Consider the following 14,334-nt stretch of genomic DNA (forward strand, 5'->3'; position numbering starts at 1 on the left):
GGAAAGGATTGAGAAGCAGTGGGAGGGACACGAGCAGGACCAGCAGTTTCTGGAATCGCCCACACTCCCCCAGAGCCCGTAAGAGATCCGTGAACTCAGCCATGGTGAATTCCTCTGTGGCCAGGCTGCACTGCTGCCTCTGGCTTAAAAAGGCAAATATTAATGTTTAAACTGTGTGAGCACTAAAGCCCTAATCAAGTCTGATAAAACGAACACCTGTATTAGCACACTAGTCCATTTTGATGATACAGTGCAGTCCTCCATGCTGCACTTTGTCACCAGCCATTCCCTCCCTGCTCTTGGGAGCAGAACAAAGGTGCCAGAGCACTGCCACTCTTGGACAATGTATGGTGACATCTTGTTCTTTTCCAGCCTGAGACATGTCTCAAGGTCTCCTGAAGGCAGCTGTGCTGCAACACAAGAATTTTGTTTGAGGCATGAAATTGAGTCTCTCCAAATGAGGGTTAATTTTACTGTTTGTGGGGAAGCAAACAGAGTAAATTTGCTGCTCCTATTAATATATATAATATTCATAATGCACATTATATAACATAAATATATAATATATAATATATAATATATAAAATATAAAATATAATATATAATATATAATATATAATATATAATATATAATATATAATATATAATATATAATATATTATATATTATATATTATATATTATATATTATATATTATATATTATATATTATATATTATATATTATATATTATATATTATATATTATATATTATATATTATATATTATATATTATATTATATATAATGTATAATACTATATATAATAGATAATATATAATAGATAATATAATGTAATATAATATAATAGATAATTAATATATAATATATAGTGCATCCTGGAGACTATATGTAAGACAAGCAGAACGCTTCTCTGGACCAGGAAATATGGTTGGTAGTCCAGTAGATTTACTCTTGACAGCTGTGTCCCAAGCTCTCTGTTTTCATTTATAGAAACCCTGGTTAGTCATAAAACTGGATCTAAACTACATTCTCTTGAGGATAATCCTAAAATAGACCTGGCTTAGAGAGTACCCTCAGGGAAAACAGCATGTTACACACACAGACATTCAGAGCACACAGGATTTGGGAAATGACACCATCTTGGCTTTGCCTGAGGTTCTGATGTCACTTGAAAAGCAGATTATCCTCATTTCTGCTGCACATCTGAGCTGCTTCCTGGGCAGATTCCCTGAGTGGTTTGTGTCTTTATTCCTGGTAAACTGGGCATCTGGATTGCCCTCACTGTGTGAAATTTTCTGTGTATTTTGACAAAGGTTGGTTTTACCAGAGCTCTTGGCTGCTTTTACCAAAGCTATGAACACATCACTAAACCTGCTCATTTCAAACCTCTCAAACTCTTTGTTTTTCACTCTTAATACCCATAATATATCTGAGCCTCCAACAAAGTCACTCCTGGGTCACACAGGCCTGAAATGGTGTTTCATGAGTGGGATTTGCTCTGTTGTGCTTATGAAAGTCAGTAAAGGAGAAGAATATTGGATTTTAAAGCTTCCCTCTCTAATCTGGAGTGGGAGAGTGAGATCATATTGGTTAGTGCTGTTCAGAGTAAAGGAAGAGAGGAGTAAATGTTACTTAGAGTTGTGTAAATTCACACCAGTGCTGTGCATTTATCAACTGCACACACCACACAGCCAAACATCACTCAGCTCTGCATCCTTGGATGGGGGGACTTGCTGCTATTCAGAGACATTCCCCAAGCAGGAGGTTGAGCTACTCAATTTCCAGAGGTTCCTCTAACCCTAAATCCATCTCTGGCCTTTTGGTAGGATGACTTGGCTGAGGAGATCTGTTCTGGCAGAGACACTTTGTCCTGCTTTCTTTTTTTTTTTTATCAGTGTACAATAAGTTCAAGTTTTCAGGCTCACCCTGTTGTGTGTGGCTCATGGTCTTCCCTCCCATTTCTCAGCCTCCAGAGTATTCTATGCCAGAAGTCCAATTTATGTCTATAAAACCTCCTTGGGGGTAAACCAGATCTGAGTGAGTTTCATGTGCTGATGCAGATGTGACTCCTTCCTTAAAGCTGTTCTTCCAGCCATGACCAGACAGGCTCTTCTGAAGCCCTGAGAAAGTCCTTTGTCACTCTGAGATGACATTTCTGGTGGAAAGATGTCTTCATACCTGTCTCCATCATCTAGGGCTGAGTGGGTCCATCCTGCATGGGGGAGATCTCTCAGGGAGAAAGGCTGGGGCTGCCCTGCAAGCTGCTGCTCCTGGAGCCCCTTCTGTAGGGACTCTGGGCTTATTGATCTCTGCCCAGGTGGATTACTAAGGTTTGCAAAACCTCTTAAAATGGAGAAGCCTCTATCAGAGACCAGCAGGTCTCAGGGAAGGCTTGGGATGGACAGCTGGAAACCTGTACACCAATGTCAAGGACAAGGGAGGGGGAGCATCCTAGAGAGAAGTTCAGAAAGAGAAACCAGAGCCTGGGATGAGGCTTAGTGCAGGAAATAGAGCTTTGATGTATTAATTCATGGGCTTGGCTTTTCTCTGTGGGTCAGGAGTGGCAGGGGCTGGACACCCCTTTGGACACCTCTGTGCTGGGGTGAGCTGTGGGGAGATGGATTCACACCCACCAGCTGTGGTGCTCCTGCCTTTTCCCCTCCTCTCAGACCTGGCAGGGACACATCAGGTTTATGGGTGTCATTTGGCAGTGACAACTCATCTGGGACTTCACTCTGAGCACCTTTTGCACATATGACAGGGGCCACCAGCTTCCTACTGCTCCAGTGAGAGGTTTTGATCTCTACAAGTCTCCTTTCCATCTCTGAGCACAGCCTGGCCACACTTCAGGCACAGCTCTGAGACAGCAGTTCCTTTACCCTGAGCCCCTTGATCACCCCAAGGTGAGGCTGACTTCAGAGTTTGATGAGTCTCATGAATTTCAAGGATATCCCTTTTCCCCCTAATTTATGCTGATGGAGCTGTTTCCCTACACAGAGCACTGATACTGCTTTACTGCACATGCAGTCATTAAGAAGCTTTATTCTTCCAGCAGATCAGGTAGAGCCAGGTTATTTTGGCACTGGTGAGGCAGGGAGCTTGTTGGGATATTTTATTTTATTTTATTTTATTTTATTTTATTTTATTTTATTTTATTTTATTTTATTTTAATTTTATTTTATTTCATTGAATTGTATTTATTATTTAGTTTCTTAATTTAATTTAATTTCATTTCATTTCATTTTGTTGTATATCAAAAATTAATCATTTTAACACCTTTATATATATATTTTATTTTTTTTTTACATACAGCTGATTAAAATGTGAATTGCTTTGCTGAATGACCCTTTTGATAGTGTGTGTGCTTAGTACGTGACTAGCACATGCATAGTTCATGTTTTGACCCTCTGGAGTTTCTCTTAAGCTTGTTTATCATTAGTATAATTGTTAACTTCTACAGCATTTATGTTATGTAATATTTATGCAAAGGACAGTCAGGGAAGAGCAGAGTGCAATGTCACAAAGAGAACAGATTTAGCTCTGTCCCCACACCCCAAGACTTCAAGACACCAGGGTTCATTTCCCTCCTCTGCCCTTCTGGCCTTGGCAAGGTGATTTCACTTATCTTTGCTTATCATTGTGCAGCTGAATTGAAGAATCACTTTTAGTCCCATATCAGCTAAACTGTGCTGCAGGGAGGGCTGTGGGGTTATTTTTTTACCCCCTCCCCCCCTTTTTTCTTCCCAACCTATATAAAGAACTCCTTCTCTGAAAGGTCACAATTTAACATCTCCAGGTCTTCAGAAGACAGACTGGCACAATCTTCTTCAGCTCCTGATGTTTTTCTGCTCCTGTTCATTGTTTCAGAAGCCACCTGGCCCATTTTGGTTGAATAAACATCAAAATGATCAAAGACACCCTGATTAAAGGTTTCAGAAGCACAGCTGCTGAGCATGTATGTTAAGAGAGAATTGTCATCCTGTGTAGGGAGATGATTTTTGGTGGAGCCTTCAGCACTGAGACCCATTCCAAACATTTCTTCTGCTGCCTTTGGAGCCTGGCCTTGTGGATCCACCTGCAGCAGGAGTTCACAGCTCTGAATCCCTTCCAGGTCTCTGATATTAATCTCATCCTGCCCATCAAGAAGTGAGAGGCTGGAGGTGTCCCAGAGCTCTAGTGAGGTGCTGGTTTCTGATGAGATTTCCTGGAATAGATCTGAAGGATTTGGATCAAAGAAAGGTGGAGTTACTGCTTCTGAATTTTGCAAATCTGAATTTGGATTTTTATTTGCCATACTGGGGAAATCTTGTCCTCTAGAAAAGAGCAAGTTACTGCATCCCAGAAAATCCATGTTGCTGAACTGAGGCTCAGCATCCTTAGGTAACTTTTCTGAATTGAGTGGTGAAAAAAATATCCCATCCTGTGCCACTGTGTCCTGGACATCCAAACTCAACAGATTCTGGGTTCCTGGCACATGAGCATCATGGTGATTCCCTTCCCTAGTGAGATTTTTGCTGTTATCAGCTGCAGGCACAATCTTTGGAGGAAGCTGTAGAGGGTTTGTTCCATGATTTGAGATTCCTGCAGCTTCTTTCTGGCTTTTCTGTGCTGGCATGAGAGGGGGACAACAGCTGTCTTGTTGCTGCCAAAGCTGACCATTTAAAGACACTTGGTCATGGATGTCAAGTTCAGTTCTGTCACATTTATCACCATGGGACATGGCAGTGCTGGGAGCATCAGTCTCCTTGCCCTCAGCAGAGCCTGGGAATCCTCCAGAACTCTCCTGGATGTGTTTAGGGAGCACCTCCATCTTTCCAGGCTGATCATCCTTGGAGGCATTTTGCTTTGCTTGGCTGGAGGAGCTGAGGAGACCCTGAGCCTTTTCTGTCCTGCCATCAGTATTTGCTTGTTCTGAGGATCCTGCAGGTTTTTCTCGTGGATTCTGCTTCTTCTCTGAGGAGTGACCAAACAAAGTGGCCAGGGCTGACTGGGGTTTCGTGGGTTTCCTCTGGGTTGTTGTTTCTTTTCTGGGATTTCTGCCTTTGTCTTCAGAGCCAAAAAGGGTAATGAGGGGGTTTTTCCCAAGCCTGAAACCTTTACCTGATGTCTCTCTACAGGCTTGGCTGCTTCTGGCCTCCTTGCTCAGGGCACCAGTCTGTGGCACAGGCACAGTGCTTTCCCCTGGAAATTTCAGATCCACTTTCTCCTCACCTACTGGATGGTCTCTGGATTTTTCTAAGGACATATTTGGTTTGGAATATTCTAATGTCTTGGCTGCTTGCTCAGAAATGTTCAAGGTGTTTTCACTAGGAACTTCCCTGGAATCCTTTGACTTGGGGTTGTTGCCTTCATCATGTGAGGGGCAAGTGGCACAAGTTCCTTTCAGAGCTGTATCTGTTGATACTAGAAAATCCTTGCCAGATGATTTGGTATCATGTCTCCAAATAACCTCATGAGTGTTACTTTGCAGATGGCCACATGTGTCCTGAGGTTCTGTTTCTTGTAAGGAAGACATGTTGTGTTCATCTGTGCTGTCTGGACAAACAGATGAAGACACTCTGCTCTTTTCAGCTTCATTTTCCTGAGATGTATGCTCAGGACTGGGCTCTTCCAGAGATGCTGACTTAGTTACTGGTTTCTTTTCATTTATCATCTCAAATTCTGCCCCTTTGCTCTCAATTCCAGGCAAATCACTTATGCTGGATGGCTGCATAGCTTCCCCCAAAGTTAATGGCATCTGTTTCCCAGGGAATTCTCTGGTCTTTGATTTCTCATTCAACAATTCAGTGATCTCAGGTGACACACTCAGCCCTCCTGGCTCCAGGGAACCAGAAGATACAGAAGAGGTTCTCAGCACATCAGAGAGGGGTTGTTCAGCTTCATTTTCAGAGGGATCAACATCCTCTGCTCTATATTTTAGCTCTGTATTTGTGGTGTTTCTGGTTTTGGGCTCTCCTGGCACTTGAATGGTCAGTGTGCTGTTCATTCCCTCTCCAGGGTGATGCTTGGCCCCTGCAGTGTCTGGGGTGGCTGCCATCAGCCCAGGCTTGTCATGTGTGATTGTGCCTCCTTTGCTGGGTGTGCTCAGTGACCCACACACCTTGTTGTGTGTCACTGGGGCCTCTGTGGCAGCAGGAGTGCAGCCCCCTGTGCCCCCCAGGTACCTCCTGGGGGTGGGTTTAGGGCTTTGGTGAGTGGGGTGGGGAGCAAGAGAAGCACGAGGCAGGGGTTTCACAGGCTCCAGGACGGGAGGGAGGGAGGCACAGGCAGCTCCTCTCTTCAGCTGAGCTTGGCCCTGCTGGATTGCAGCCACCCTCTGGGACACCTTCCCACCCTGCTTCCCTTCAGGCACAGCCCCATCCCCATCCCCAGCCCCTTCATGGCCTCTCTGCTCTCTGTTCTTGGGCCAGGAATGCAGCTGTTCTCTTTCCTTGGTGATTCCAGGTAAGAATCTTCCCTTCTCCACTGCTGCCACCCTGCCTGCCCTGCTGCCTGCAGCCTGGTGGGTTGGCAGGCTCAGTGCAGGATTTTTCCAGGAGCTCATTCCATTTCCAGCCTTCCCATCTGCAGCCAAGGCTGCTTCTGAAGGTGGCCAGACTGTTCTGAGCTTGTTCCCTAAGAGGACAGCCCTGCTGTTCCTGTGCTCAGCCAGCTGCAGATCCCACTGTGCATTGAAGGATGTGGGTTTCTCTCTTGTTTCAGTTTTTTTGGCCCTGTTACCCCAGTCCTGGGGCTGTGGTCCATGCTGAGTGTGGTGGTGCTCCAGCCTTTCCATCTCACTTCTGCTTCCAGCCCCAGCCATCAGCTTGTAGTGGACTTGGCAGTAAAACTCCCCGTGGAGGGCAGCATAGTTTTGCAAGCTGGAAAACACACATTGGCACAGCTGTCAGTGACTGTGTGGGAGGGGAGCTGTAGCACTGACAGACAGGTTTCAACAAAATCATTTTTTAGTGGGGAAGGGAGGGAGGGAGGGGGCTGAAGAATGAAACCTTTCAAAAGCAGTGGTGGCTTTCTCAGAAGATATTTGATTTTTCTCTCAAACACCAAAACAACATGAAAAATTAAACATTTCCTTGCAATACCTCTGGGGGCTGTAGCTCAGGTTATGTGCAATCCTTTTCTCATTTACAGGCCAGGCTACATACCAGCACTTCATCTCTGCCCCCCTATGCACAGCATGGACCATATGGATAAAATTGCCCAGGGCTCCCATGATACAACAACTGCAGGATGGGAGGAAGTGTCTGCAGGGCTGGGGGCAACAGGATTTCAAGCAGCCTCACAGGGGGCTGTCTCAGTGACTGACAAGCTAAAACAAGTCAGCATTGTGCCCTAGGGACAGGGAAGCCAGCTACATCCTGAGCTGCAAAGAAAACTTAATGTTTCTCTATATTTGACATTTGTAGGATTCCTTGTGGAGTACTTTGTCCAGTTTTGGGCTCTTCTCAGCAAAAAAGAGATTGCTGTACTGGAAGGAATCCAGCAAAAAGCCACTAAAGTGGTGAGGGACCTGTGTCATCTGAGGAGAGGCTAGAGTTGGACCTACCAGGAGAAGGTTGGGAGGGAGAAACTCATGGCTGTGAGTGTCTATTGTATGGGACGTTATAGAGGAGACAGGGCTGGAGGGCCTTGGAGGGGGCAGTGACAAGATGAGAGGCAATGGGAACATCTTATAACACAGGGAACTGTGCTGAGATGCAAGAAAAAACATTTTCACTGGTGGTCAGATGTTCAAAGAGGGCCCCAAGTGAGACTGGGTGACCTCCAGCCTTGAAGCCATTCACACCTCTCCTGGACATGCTCCTGGGCTCCTGCCTTCCTTGGGCCTGGGAAGGCTGGCTGGAGGCTTCCAGAGGTGCCTTCCAACCTGCCTGGCTTCATGTGATGCTTGGGAACAAGGTTTGGTAGTGGACAGTGTTGAGTAAATGGTTGGACTCGATCTTAGAGGCCTTTTCCAACCTTAATGATTCTGTGAGCATTGGAGGCACACAAATGACTCCTCCAACTACATCTCTTACTATATTTACAGTCTTCCCAAACTGTAAATATTTATTGTTGTTTCTGTTCATCCCTGCTCTACCATCCATGCAGATTCCTGATCCAGAGGAGTCTGCAGGCTTGAGGTGGGCAGGCTTCAGTCTCCAGTGATGGAGAGGCAGATGGAATCAGGAAAACTGCCATTTTTCTCATTTCCTGAATCCTGCACTGTCAGAATTACCCTTGGTAATTTGATGGACACTCTTAGGTGTCTTGGATTGCAATATAAGATGTGGCCAGCAATGTGTATTCTGTCACCATATGTTGCAGCTGGGTGGGGCAGTGCCCCTGATCTCCTGGCACATATTCTCTGCTAATGGGCCATCTTTAAACCAGCTGGGCAATCATCTTTATCTTTTCCACAGCCCATCCTCCCTCCAGGAGATATCATCTGCTGCTGGGCCCATTGAGTCCCAGTGCATGACAGATAAAATTCCATCATCCCACTGGGAGATGCTCCAGCCAGGGGAGAAGCCAAGCCTTTCTTATCCAGATAAAAACTGACATTTTGGACACCAAGGAACCTTCTTTCCACTGGATTCCAGAGGAAAGCCAGGCCTTTCCACATCATCCCTGGAGCTTCAGAGGAAAACTGCACCTTCTCCAGGAGCACTGCTCCAGCTGAGCCACATCTGCCACTGCAGGAGGATGCAGCCACCATGGAATGGGACTGCTGCCAACACCCTGACTGACTGATGGGTGTCAGCTTGGATTCTGACTCTGGCAGGGTTGGGATTGTTCTTTGTAATACTGCATTTCTATTTTAATTTTCCTAGTAAAGAACTGTTATTTCTAATTCCCATATCTTTGCCTGAGAGCCCCTTAATTTCAAAATGATAATAATTTGGAGGGAGGGGGTTTACATTCTCCATTTCAAAGAGAAGTTTCTGCCTTTATTGGCAGACACCTGTTCTTCAAACCAGGACACTTGTGCATCCCTTGAAGCAACTGATTCCCACACTCACCTGAGCTTCCTCCCGCAGACGTGGCAGCAGAAACACGAGTGGTGCACACAGAGCCTGTCAGTGCCCACACCCTCCATGGGCTGCACAGGCTTCAGGCAGGAGGCACACATTTCTGTCACCATGGGCTGCAGAAGGAGAGACTGAGGTTAAATAACTGGATCATGACCACCTGGAATTACCTGCAAGGTAATCTCCTGCTTGTTGTGTTTTTTGGTTGTTTCTCTTGTGGATCTGTTGTGAGATTCAGATTCCTGCCTGACTCAATTTGCCTGTCATCTTGAATGGGTCAGTGTTAATTTTCAGTCAGAACAGAAACAGAACACCCTTGGATCTCTGATGAGAAAAAAATATGTTAATTTGATTGAGAGTAAATGATTCATTTAGTTGAATAATTTAAAAACCTTGAGTGAGGTGAGAAATGTTGCTCTGACTCAAAAACTCTGTGCAGCTCCTGGAATCACTGGTACCTTAAGGCTGCTCACACAGACAAGGTCCAAACTCAGGAAAGGCAGCTCATATCAGTGTAAAGCTGCCACAGCTCCATAGATCTGGTGATTCACTCCAGTGTTTACTCTCCGGATTTTGTTATGTACCCCAACCTGATTCCCCAAACACTTCTTCATGTGAAAAGCCCAGAGAATCTCTCTGGAACTCATTGCCAGCACCAGCCACATTAATGGAGAGAGAGAGAGGGGGAAAAAAAGGATCTTGGCTGTCAGCCCAGCTGTAGGAACAGCTCCAGGCATTCTGCATGGCCAAGTGACCCAGAGGATGCAGGTGGCAGTGAGGATGCCTCTGTGCACTCCTCACTGTGGGGCAAAGCAGAGGCTCAGCTTAGCTGCTGAGTTAATCTGGAAATGCAGGTCTTTCCAAAGCCCCAGGAGGAGCACAGCTGGGCCCAGCCTAACTCTGGCAGGTCAATGCTCTGAGTACTGACACCCCCTCACATCAGGGCAGCTCTGCCTCTTTGTAGGGAGCTAAACTGCCACAGTTTTGCTGGGGATCTCTGATTTTTTTCCATATGTTCCCACCCTGGTTTGCAGCATTTTCAACTAAAAGAAAAAAGAAGTTTACTTTCTGCTGTCATGTGCTGATGGCCAAATTTTAGCTGTGGCCAGAGTAAACTAGTTGGCATCCAGAGAAGCTGTGGATGCCCCTTCCCTGGAAATGTTCAAGGCCAGATTGGATGGACCCTGAGCAACCTGATCCAGTGGAAAGTGTCCCTGCCCATGACAGGCCTTTGAAATTAGATGATCTTTAAGGTCCCTTCCAACCCAAAACATTCTCTGACTCTGTGTTTCTGTGAAACAGGAAAGATGTTTCTGTATCTCAAGAGATGAGTTGACACGAACAAGAACAAGACAGGGAATAAAACATTGTCTTTTACTTGCAACAGACACCTGGGGAACAAATTTTTAACTTTTAAAAATTTTAACTTTTCTATTTTTCTGAACATACCATGAAGGCCAAATCATCTTTGTTTTCCTGTAATAACACTTTCAAAAAGATGAGTTTAACATCTTGAGGTTTCTTTCTTCCTTCTAGAGGGAAGCATGCAAACAAAATCCCTGTCTTTCCTTCAGTCTGAAAATGATCCCAGCATCCCTTTGCTCTTCCAGTCCTCTGCACAGAGCAAACCATGGGTCTATAAGTGAATACAGAAGTAATGGGTGTCTAAACTCCCAGTATTCTTAGTGGAGACCCACTTAAAGGAATCTAAAAATCCTAAAGCATCTAAAACATCTACCCTGAAACAGACCCATGCAGTTGTACTAAATCAATCTGCTTGCAAGGTGAATTTTGCCAATGTGACTGCAGAACTTCCTCTGATGGTGATGAGCATAAGGGTCTGTGTCCTGGCAGAGAAGAGAGTAACTCAACATGTCTGTGTTATATATGAAAAAAAATGCTTTCCTTTAATCATGAACAAGGAAGGAGTCAGAGCTGTTTAGCAAACAAGCAAGATCTCTTTCCTCTGAACTGGGAATGAATGTCTGAGCTCCTGGAGTGTGTTTCCAAATTGGGATAACCTTTTATAATGAATACTGGTCTGTTTCACAGGTGGATGTATTTTCAGTGCTCCTTGTCTGATGCATGGCAAACATTCCTGCTCTTCAGAGGTGAATTTGTCAGCCCCAGAAATGAGCCTTCCTAATGGTCTGGAAGATACAGAAGTGATTTGAAGCAATTGCATGGCACTGTGGGCAAGGAAATTATCCTAAGGCTTCTGTGAAAAGCAGTTACAGGGTGTTCCTGGAAGGCTTTGCCAGCACACTGCTGATTACTGCAGTGCTGAAAGTTGCAGCTGGATTATGGCTTATCAGCTGTTGCCTTTTTTTCCTTGTGTGAATTAAAACCTTTATATAGCAGCAGAGGTCAGCCTGAAAATGCCTGTATTGTTGATAAGCTGAGAAGCTGGAGAAGGGTTTGGACACAGGGCTTGTGAGGAGCAGCTGAGGGAGCTGGGGAGGCTCAGCCTGGAGAAAAGGAGGCTCAAGAGGCATCTTCTCACTCTCTACTACTCCCTGACAGGAGGGTGCAGCCTGCTGGGAGTTTGTCTCTTCTCCCAAGTAGAAAGGGATAGGACCAAAGGAAATGGTCTCAAGCTGTGCCAGGGGAGGTTTAGTTTGGGTGCTAGAAAATATTTCTTCACAGAAAGGCTTTTCAGGCACTGGAGCAGGCTGTCCAGGGCTGTGGTGGTGGAGTCAGCATGCCTGGAGGGATTTAAAAGATGTGTAGATGTGGCTCTTGGGGACAGGGTTTAGCGTTGTGCTGGCAGTGCTGGGTTAGTGGTTGGATTCCATGGTCCTTGAGAGTTTTTCCAGCCTTAATGATTCTGTGATTCCAGTGTGAACATGAATCTTTCAGACTGAAAAATGAGTGTCCTCAGGGAGGCCAGTGACTGGCTGTAGGAGAAACAGGACTTGTGGACAGCAAATTAATATGATCATGCAGAAGCTGATTTATTGTTTACTTTTAGCTTTAATTATACATTTTAATACTACTTTCTATGTCATTACTCATCTTTTGATCGGTGCTTTTATTTTGCTCATGTTCCTTGCACGAGCTTTTCAGGTACAGTGCTTGGTCACTGTCCAGAACTTTGCTGCCCACTTTTATCTTGGGTCTTGTAATTTTGGTATTTTGTTTTTTAGTTCTTTTTTTCTTGATTTAGCACAATTTATGTTTCAGTGGCCTTGAAGGGTCTTAACAAGTTGCAGAAAAGCACTTAAAAATAGCTCATTTTGTGCAGTTGTTATAAACATTGGTCTAAACTAAGAAGTGTACAGAAAAACATCTAAGCATGTGAAGAAACTGTAAAATATGCAGAAAAATAACTAAGCAGCAAAATATGGAGAAAAACAGCTAAATATGGTTTGGCTGGTGCATATAATATAGATTACAGCCTAGACTTGTTTAGACATATCACTGTGGCTTAAACTTGTTCAGTATTACTACAACTGGCAGGGCTGGGAAGGGCAGTGCATTTTCTACTTTTTGTGGGCACTTCCAATTAAGCCTCTTTCTTGTCCACTGCTGCAAAAAAGCCAAACCTGTAGCTGAACTTGTTCCTTGACCCCTCAAGGAGATGCAGTTCTGACAATACCAAGTGTCCTCTGTCTTCTGGTCCAGAGAACTCCCCATCCTGCTTACTTTTGAAAATCTCTACTGTGTGAGCATGCAGAGACCCACCAGGGCAAAGAACAGTGAACAATGTCATGTCTTGTACCCCAAAATCACAGCAAATCTGTGACAACTCATTTGGGATCTGGAAGTTTGTATGTGCTCTGCTGGTTTATTATTGCAAAGTCTGAAGTGGAGGGAATGTGAACTGATCCTTCAGCTTGTGTTTGAGTTTCAAGTCTTTGCATTTGTTTTTTCTCTCCAGCTCTTTCAGTGTCTCAAGGAGCCATGTATGGCTGAAATAATACAGCATCTGTCTCCTCATCATATTTCTGTTCCTAGATGATGGAAATACCATGAAAGAAACATGTTTTAAATGATATTAGCTTCATAAATGGCTCTTTGAGACATTTAGAAATCCTTTAAGACCAGAAACACAAACAATAAGATTGGTATTTTTAAGCAGTGGTAGTGCAGGATATTTGGGTTTATTTGAGTTTATGTGGAGTAATTTTCATTGCCCAAACAACCTGTTTGCAGCTTACTAAAATTGCTCCACAGCTGTCCTGCAAGAGAAATGAAATAAATGTGATGGAAACTGAGATGGAAACAAACAGGGAGAAGAAAGAAGTGTTGAAAAAAATTCGAAGATGATTTCCAGATAACTAATTTTCCTTTTATTTTACAACTGGTCCTACTAAAGGAGTTGGGGAGGTCTAAATAGTTATTTTATTTCGATTGCCTGAAAATAGATTTGCTCAGTTTGTTATGATCTGCTCTTCCAGCTCAGTCTTCAGTGAGGAATTGAAAATTATGTCCCTATTTTTCTTCTGGCATGTTTTTTTCGGATTCATGGGGTTCTAGATGTAAATCAATGCATTCTGGTTATGCACCTCTTTTCTGGGGAGGAAGCAGAACTCTGACATCGTCCAGAACACCTTGAACAAGGTGCTCATAATGCAGAATGACAACTGCTACTTAAAATCTAACTTTGGGCTGAGGGACATGGAATGGTAGACTAATGGACTTCTAATTCATTAGTGTGGGCTCTTTTTCCTCAGAGGAAAAATGGCAAATACTAACTTATTTTTTTTAAATGGAGTTACTGCCCCATTGTCAGGTGGACTGATGGACTGGGTGATGAGGTGTCTGCCTGTGCATCAATCAGAAGAGCTGCAGTCAGCCCCAGAAGCTGGCAGCCTGAGCCAGGCTTTAGGACTCAGCTCCACAGCCTCACCTCGAGTCCCGTGGGCAGTTCTGGCCACCACAATACAGAAAGGACTACACAATACACAAAGAAGGACTATAAACTGTTAGAGAATGTCCAAGGGAGGGCAACAAAGATGGCAAAGAGCCTTGAGGAGAAGCTGTGAAGAGCAGCTGAAGACACTTGGTCTGTTCAGCCTGGAGGAGACTGAAGGGAGACTCATTGTGGTCTTCAAATTCCTGGTGAGGAGGAGGGACAGACACTGGAGAGGGACACTGGACACTGTGACCAGTGACAGGAACAGAGGGCATGGCCTGAAATTGTGTCAGGGGAGGGTTGTGTTGGATGTCAGGAAAGAAGTTCTTTCCCCAGAGGGTGGTTGGGCACAGGAACAGGTGCCCAGGGACGTGGTCACAGCACCATCCTGAGCTCAAGAAGCATTTGGACAATGCTCTCAGCCACATGGTGGGATTTTGGGGGATTTCTAGTGTAGGGCCTGG

This window comes from Erithacus rubecula, assembly GCF_903797595.1.
Source record: "Erithacus rubecula genome assembly, chromosome: 3".
NCBI classification, from domain to species: Eukaryota; Metazoa; Chordata; class Aves; order Passeriformes; family Muscicapidae; genus Erithacus; species Erithacus rubecula.